Source organism: Hibiscus syriacus, unplaced genomic scaffold (assembly GCF_006381635.1).
Source record: "Hibiscus syriacus cultivar Baekdansim isolate YM2019G1 unplaced genomic scaffold, ASM638163v2 tig00111244_pilon, whole genome shotgun sequence".
NCBI classification, from domain to species: domain Eukaryota; kingdom Viridiplantae; phylum Streptophyta; class Magnoliopsida; order Malvales; family Malvaceae; genus Hibiscus; species Hibiscus syriacus.
Genome location: NW_024063033.1, coordinates 733,599 through 742,597, shown reverse-complemented (window position 1 = coordinate 742,597; position 8,999 = coordinate 733,599). Strand labels below are relative to the sequence as shown.

General features: G+C 38.1%; 1 pseudogene; it reads right to left on the bottom strand.

Moving 5' to 3' along the window:
- Positions 1 to 745: 745 nt before the first annotated feature.
- On the bottom strand, positions 746 to 1,965 carry LOC120157320 (annotated as a pseudogene).
- Between the last annotated feature and the right edge of the window lie 7,034 nt (positions 1,966 to 8,999).

Sequence of the window (8,999 nt, the reverse complement as noted above, 5' to 3'; positions counted from 1 at the left end):
CTGTAAAATCCCGAGAGTAATAAATGTAAAGCTTAGGGAAGGTTATATTGAGTCTGTTGCAGTACTTGTTATGAAGAAGAAGAAAAAAAAAGAGTTTAAAATAACGAATACAAAGGAGGAAATAAAAAATAAATATCGTGGAGAAATTAATGGCAAAACTTTTGAGATAATGTTATGAAAGAAATTAATTCACGAGTTAATGCACTCTCAAGATTAATTGCTCAAATAGGATGAAATACATAGTGTTGGCCATAGGTCGCCATGCACTCCGGGCGACCTTGTAGGTCGCCATGCACTCCGGGCGACCTACCCTTGCTCAAACAGAGAGAATGAACGTGAGAATGAACGTGTTGCATGGCACATGCACGTCCCAACACATAGGTCACCATGCCCTCCGGGCAACCTTGTAGGTACCCTCGCTCGGATTCCCTCGCATAGCTCGCTCGGTTGCCCTCGGATGCCCTCGCATAGCTCGCTCGGTTACCCTCGGATGCCCTCGCATAGCTCGTTCGGATGGCCTCGGTCGGATGACCTCGGATGCCCAGCGTGTTGGGATGTGCATGGCACATGCAATCTCTTGTAGCTCGCCGGGAAGACATGGCGACCTAGTAGGTCGCCCGGAAGGCATGGCGACCTACGGCCAACACTGTTGATTTCACCTTATTTGAGCAATTAATCTTGGAATGCTTTATCTCGTGAATTAATTTTTTTCAGAACATTATCTCGAAAGTTTTGCCGAAATTAATTGCATGATCCATTTATTTATTCTTTCAACTCGACTGTGTAAAACTAGTCATTGCCCACTATCATCAATGGTACAACACAAGTTGGAAACAAAAACAAAAAGCCTCTGTACAGAGATTTATCGTTTCTTTCTTGAATGCTTCATTTAAAACGCTCCTTTATTCAGCTTGCTCTTTCGCATTTTGGACCTGCATATCAAATAATTAGTTACCACGACATTAATCATATTTTAGCATTTTAATACCATAATAATAATAAAAATTAAAATGATAATTATAGAGCTTAATTTTACCGAATCCAACGGCTTCTGAGCTTTTCATTAACCTCAAACGTTTGCAAGATTCAACAAACATTCTGTTAAAATAAATATAAAAGTTAGTATTAAATTCCAAAAGAAGCCTTTGCAATTAGCAAGAGCAAAGTAACAAGTTAGGGGCAATTTTGGGAACTTACTGCCATGGTACATCTCCAACCAACATCCAATCTCCATCCTTATCCTCATATGTCGGCACATACTCAATTCCATTCACTTGGTCCAGTTTCTTATCATTCAAACAATTCCCTGTCAAAATTTAACATAAAATCTTAATGAATAAATTAACCTTTTTACCATCAGAATGGAGTAATAAGATTTATTACTTGGTAACTTACCTATGGTGAAACATGAGAACATGTCTTCAAGGGAAGTTAACAGCTGCTGATAACTATCGTAAACCTGGAGATCAACTTTCCTTAAATATGGAGCACCGTCCACCGCCACTTTTACATATTTGCAACTCTTCTTCCCTTTCTTTGCATAGCCTCTCACCGGCGGCCAACCCACCACTTGCCCCCTACAACATTTACATTTTCATATAAATATTGAACCGCGAATTAACTGCTACCAACCATTGAGATTCTGTCCTTTTGTTCTTTAGAAAAACAAAAATGAAATTAAAAAAATGACGATGGATGAGTTTCACATGACATACTTTGAAACAGGAGATTTATTAGCTTCTCGGACATCAATCTGGGACTGACCCATCTTGGTGTCTTTGTTGTCACCTAGGCTAAGATCAACGGAAAACCCACGTTTACTGCCCAGCTTAGCTCCACCGTCCGACGTTACTCTGGACTCTCCGGGCAAACCTAAAGTCAACTCGGTAGCCTCAAAGTTCAAGCCGCCGCATCAGTTTCCGGCAAGCGTTTCCCATTCTCCGATGACATTTTCTTGAAGTTTTGTTCTCACCCAAACTGGCAGTTACTAAGCTATACAAGAAACCAGAAAAAGAGAAGCTTTTGAGCAACACGTTTGGTTTAGGGAGGCCGTTTGGGGTTTATATAAACAATAATGAATACGTAAAAGGATGCGGAGAATCTGACAGGTGAAGTCGTGGAACCAATTGTGGAGAGACTCGTGTCCTTAAAAGAGCGCTCGTGATTTGCCCATGTAGGTTGGTGACAGGAATTATATGACGCGAAGCGTGTGGGTGTCTGTGTTATGTATGATTTCGAGTGCTTTAAAGTTTGGGAGGTTGCCGATCGGGCCCGACCGGTCACTTTCAGTCAGAGATTTTTTGTGTGCGGGTTCTTTTGTTTAATTTATTTTTATATTTTTCAGTGTTGCTGTTAGAGCGGTAAAGAGATTTGCTATGATTGTGTGAATCCCGCAGTTTCATCATAAATCATAATATATTTTATTTGATATTTTTTATATATATTTTACACTCGTTTTTTTTTTGCTGCATAGGAATGATTATTTAGAAAACTAGAAACTACCACCTAGGTATTATATAGCGTTCCAAAAATGTTATAGCGGTCGTAATATTGCAGTCACGTCATCGTCTGAAACTGTTATTCATGGTTTTTGCGGTGGGTCACATATTCACACTGATCGCGGTTCAAAACGTCCGTAATTTAACAGGAAACGTACGATTACGTCGATAAAGGGACGTAATTACTGTTATTCAACTGTGATTTGTAATATCTTCAGAAAAATCCACTGTTGATCTCAATGGAGATTTGCCTCTCCAAGTTCTACTTGAAGAACCATCATTTTCACGTCCTTCTGCAAAGTTCAGTTGTTGATTCCGCAATAAAGATGTCTCGTTGTCCGGTAAATCGATCGACACCAAGACGACGATCACGTCGCGAGATAATTGCAAGCCTGCAAGACGACTAGTTTCACTGTTAACGAGCTTTGACGTGATCGATGGCATAGTTACGGTAGAAAAGAAGCAACACACAAAGTTTAAAGGAAGAAGAAAAAGGAAATAGATGAAACAAGCGGTCGCTCGATTGAAATCAAGGAAAGAAAAAAACAGAGTGAAATAACATCCACTCATGAAGAAATAAGGCTAGAATTCTTGATATAATAAAAATGGGTAATTCACATAATAAGTCCATGTATTCTCTAGGACTTTTTTAAAATGACCAACACTTTTACTTCTTTTACAAAATAGTCGCCAAAATTTCTGGAAGTTTCAATTTAATGACTTGACATGTAACTTTGCTTTACCTCGATTCACTGCACCATCGTCGTGAGATCGTTGCATGCATAAGTCGTGACAGATAACCCCAACTCTGTGGAAATATTCTGGAATTTAGGATTCTATCTTTACATTTTAATTTAATATAATTAATTCATCTATTTATAATAAGTTCAAATAGTAATATAGTTCATTCTTCAAATTAAAATGTTACTTCATCTTTTCACTTAGAAAACATTTTAAAGTCTATTTGGTTAAACTATATATATATATATCAATTTCGCTTAGAAAACATTTTAAAAATCATTAAAAATGATTTATTATAATTATATTATTATTTTATGTTTTAAGATAAGTTGTGTAAAATTTTAAAAAATCATGACCGCGACACCGGCAGTGACCGCGATAATATCCGTTATGTTTGCAATCACTATAAACGCGATGCGACCGAAAACATGACCGCAAACGTTATTTAAATACTGCTGTTGCAACTCCTATGTCCGCCTGAAGGAGATGAACTAACTCCTCCGGCGGGTTCTCCAGTAAATGCGTTCATTCCTCTTTCCCAAAGGCCAGATTCGCTAAACAATCTGCGCACCGATTACCCTCTCTCCAGGTATGTCTAATCTCTGATATCCATCATTCCTCGTTCATATTTTCAGTCTTTGAAGGGGGTGAATTCACGAGATAATGTTCTCGAACTTTTTTATTCACGATATAATGCACATTCAGATTAATTGCTGGGATGGGGTGAATTCTACAGTGATCTCGTAGGACGCCATGCAATCCAGGCGATCTTGTAGGACGCCATGTAATCCAGGCGACATACCATACGGGTGACATACGAGCCATACAAGCCATATACGAGCCACGAGCCAATGGAGAGGTCGCCATGCAGTATTATACGAGGAGAGGTCGCCATGCAGATGAGCCAGCCAATGGAGAGGTCGCCATGCAGACGAGCCAGCCAATGGAGAGGTCGCCATGCAGTCTGGGCGACCTTATAGGTCGCCATGTAGTCCCGGCGACCTTGTAGGTCGCCATGTAGTCCCGGCGACCTTGTAGGTCGCCCCGGCGTCACCTAGCTCACGAGACCATGCATGCACATGCAGCCAAGATTACTTCACGTGCTCCTGCTCCCCGCTGCATGCCTACAGCTATTGATGCCATGTGATCCTAGCTCACGAGACCATGCATGCACTGAACCATTGCTGTGGGTGAAATAATTGAGGCAGCCGGTTATATGGGGGTGCAAATCGCAAGAACATAAAAGAAAGATCTCACATAAAAGAAAGAAAGAAAGGGAGAAGAGATTGCAGCCGAGAAAGAAAGAAAGGAGAAAGAAAGGAAAGTAAGAAGAAGAAAGGGAGATAAGGTAAATTTGTTTATATTTAAATTAGTTTATTATTATAAATGTTAATTAGTTTATTAGTTTAGGGTTATATGATTGTTAGTTAGTTTAAGTTATAGTATACATAAATTAAAAATTATTTAATTAGTATATGTTTGATAGTTATATAGTTAAAAAATAATTAATTAGTTTGTTTTGTTAATAGTTAGTTATATAAAAAAATTATTTAATTAGTTTTTGTTAGTTAAATAGTTAAGTTTATTGTTTGTTGAATATATATATAAAAAATTAGTTAGTAAGTTTATTAGTAGTATATTATAATGAAAAAATAGTTTATTAGTTAGTTTTAGTTATATAAAAAATATTTATTAGTTGTTTAAGGGTTGGTGTTTAGTTTAACTTATATTTTAAAAAGTTTAGTTTGTTAGTTTATTAGTTTATTAGATTATAAGTTATTATATTAAAGTTTTGTGTTGAAAATTAGTTAGTTAGTTATATTAGATTATATTAAATGATTTTTTAAATATTGTTGTTTAATTTTTTTTACAGATTCATTCCAATGGCTGACCAAATTCCACTGTTGAGGCTTGACAATGAACATATTTCAAGTCATTTGGGAATAATGGTGAAAAAATATTTGTTTAATGAATTATAATTAATAAATATTTGAATATTATTTTATGATTGTGATAATTTTTTTGAAATATTTAATTGTAGGAGGACGAGCAGCGAGTCCTTCGTCTTCGACTACATAAAGTGCCCAAGCCACACCCACTGATAGAAGAAAATTTGCAAGAGGCTGGATTTGGTATATAACATTTGTGCGAGATTACAAGTTGGTCCCAGGTTTGATCAGTGCGTTGATTGAACGTTGGAGACCAGAAACGCACACGTTTCATTTGCCGTGTGGCGAATGCACTATAACTTTGGAGGATGTGGTAATGCAACTCGGGGTCCAAACTAATGGGATGCCGGGGGTCACATGAGTAAGGTGGTGCAACTTGGTCCAAATCTTGGGAACAACTTCAACTAGCGCACGAAATTATATATGCAACACGAGCATATATATTACAATTGATTGGGGGAATTTTGATGCCTGATAAATCCGGTAGTTATGTTCACACTCAGTATCTTCTTTTTTAACAAATTTTGAGAATTGTAGGCAATATAGCTGGGGTTCGGCGATATTGGCATTCTTGTATCGTGAGATGTGCAAGGCGTCATTGGTCGTGAATGATAATAATACAGTAGAAATCGGTGGATGTCTGTTGCTGCTACAATCATGGGCTTGGCATAGACTTCCGTTTTTGACACCGATTAGTCGGACTGCGGTTGACTTTCCACTTGCCGGAAGGTAATATGAATCCTCTTTTTAATATAAATATTAATTAAAAAATATTTATTTTGATTAAATTATTGAACAAATGTCTCTATTTTTGTTTTGATTGATATACAGATGGAGGCATAAAATTGAAGGCACAGGGTTGGTGCACAATAACATTAAAGAGTTCAGTTGAAGATCGACATTAAGGCCAAAAAGGTATGCATAATCTGTATTTTTTAATTATTATTTAAATTAACATTAAGATCGACATTAAATTGTTTTTGTAATTTTACAGTTTAATTGGAGACCATACATGAATGAAGAATTATTTGCGTTGATACCGCACGATTTTAGATGGGTTTCAATATTGGTGTGCTGTTACACCATTGATCAATTTTGCTTTTGTTGAGATCCAATTTGGGGATAGAGTGCTGAGGCAATTCCACTTCCACCAACCTATTCCGCGAAGTCCATGGGATCATGACCTCCTCCAAAACTTAGATGGTCGTCGTCCAGTGAATTGGGTTGAGACGCATGACGACCTGCACAGATTTGATGGTCGTCGTAAAGAAAGCGTTAATTGGGTTGAGAAGCATGCAACCTACATAATGCTTGGAACAATAGGGCTTCATTCATGCCAACTCTTGACGCCATTCAAGACGACGACTTTAATTTTGAGACTTCGGCTTACCTTGCTTATTTTTTGGATAATGGAAAGCCGTTCCTCACAACAATAGTAGAGAGGCGACAATTTTTGAGGTTTAAGAAAAGATTTGGTAAAGCTGAATACTCTCTACCGAGTGGGAGTGGGAGTGGGAGTTCATCTCTACAACCTGAAGCGGAAATGACCGATGTGGATAATAGCGCACCACAATCGTTGCATCACGCAGTTGATGATTCTACTGTCCCGGCATACATACCAGAGTTTGTGCAGCCTGAGGCACCCATCTATTCTCCTACGTTTTCGTCGACGTATGACTTTGAACACATGACAGTTCAAATACCCCCAATGAATGAGGGGATGGGTACAATACTCCTGAGCCACAACGGCCACAACGTATCAGACGTCCGCCCGACATTATCATTCAACAACACCCCGGCATCGACAACAATTGTAAACTCGTTGCTATTTATTACAAATTATTTATTGAAATTAGACTAGTTTTTAACCTTAACAATGATTTTTAGTATCAAATCATTATATTAGTATTAAATCATTAAATTTAAATCATTATATTAAATCATTAGTATTAAATCATTACTAAATTATGAAATCATTAGTATTAAATCATTATAAATAATCTAATATATTATAATATAACTTAAACTAATAAACTATTTCTTTATTATAATATAATTTAGTTAAAATAACAAACTAACAAACTAATTAAGCACTAATTAACTTTTTAATTTTTTAACTTAAACTTCAACAAACAACCTAATATACGTTTAAACACACTAACAAATTAATTAAATATTTTTTACATTTAATAACTTAAACTAAGAAAACTAATTAACTAATTTTTTATATAATCTATATAACTTAAACTAACAATTTATATAATATAACTTAACTAACAAACTAATAATTTATACTAACAACTAATTAACTAAATTTATGTTTTATCCTAAACCCTAACTAACAAACTAATTATTTCATAATTTCATTAATAAACTAAATTAAACAATTAAAAATTACCTCACAAACGATGTTTGAGCCTTTATCTCCATTCCTCTTCTTCTTATTTTCCTTTCATTTCCTTTCTCTCGCCAAATTTTTCTTTCTTATGATTTCTACCCTAAACCCCTCATATCCAATATATAATGATATTTCAACGGTTGGTAGGTAAGTTGCAATCAATTTGAGCTGTATAATTCACGTTGAAAGCTGTAAATTTTTCAACCGTTGAACGCTGCAATAATACAACACAGCTGATTTTATGCTGCACCAATACAGCTATGATAACAATAGTGAACAGTCTCGAAGCTATGGCATGAGGGACCAGCTATGGCTAGAAGCTAGGGCACGAATCTATGACACTTTGCAGCTCAAATCATGCTGCAATAATACAGCTATTACAGCTGCATGCATGAGTCTCCTGAGCATATGTAAGAGGAATCACGCGAGGAATAGGTTCTCCTGAGCAGCTGCAAGTGGAGAGGATTGTATGGCTACCTATCCTGCATGGCCCAACGTTGTTCAGTCCAAGCATGGACTGCATGGTGACCTTTGGCGAGCTGGGCGTGCATGGAGGTCGTTGGGCGTGCATGGAGGTCGTTGGGCGTGCCTGGGCGTGCATGGGCGTGCATGGAGGTCGTTGGGCGTGCATGGAGGTGCTGGTAGGTCGCAGGGCATGCATGGCGACCTACCAGGTCGCTGGGCGTGCATGGCGACCTAGTAGCTCGTTGGGCGTGCATGGGCGTGCATGGAGGTCGTTGGGCGTGCATGGGCGTGCATGGAGGTGCTGGTAGGTCGCAGGGCATGCATGGCGACCTACCAGGTCACTGGGCGTGCATGGCGACCTAGTAGGTCGCCGGGCGTGCATGGCGACCTACCCCTGGGACTGTAGACCACACTACCTGAGCAATTAATCTGGCGATCCCACTATCTCGTGAAAAAAAATATTTTCAACGCATTATCTCGTTGATTTTGCCGTCTTTGAAGATTGCCTCCCCTTGCATGTCATCTGTTTTTTGTTTATTCAGAGCTTCAATTACCCATTTGGCATCAGCTTCTACGATTAAATTCTTCGCTCCCAACGATTTTGCAAGGAGAAGACATTGTCTGATTCCCCAAACTTCAGCCATGGCAATCTTTGCAATCCGCGTTTTGCGTCATGCCTTTTTTAGCTCTCACCTCATTAGTGTTTAATTTATTTAAGCTTCCCAGCCAGATTAACATCCTGATACGTTCAATAGTCTCCACCTTCTAAATCCAATCGATATTCTGATCTTGGTGAGTGGGAAGTGCTCCGTTTGTGATGGCTCTGAACGCAGACTTTACAGAGAAGTTCTCGTCTTTTGAATGGCCCATCTTCTCTTGTCGTAATCCTGATTTGTTCCTGTAAGAGGGAAAGGCGTGCTCCTAATTTGATCCATCGTTTCTCCCGAA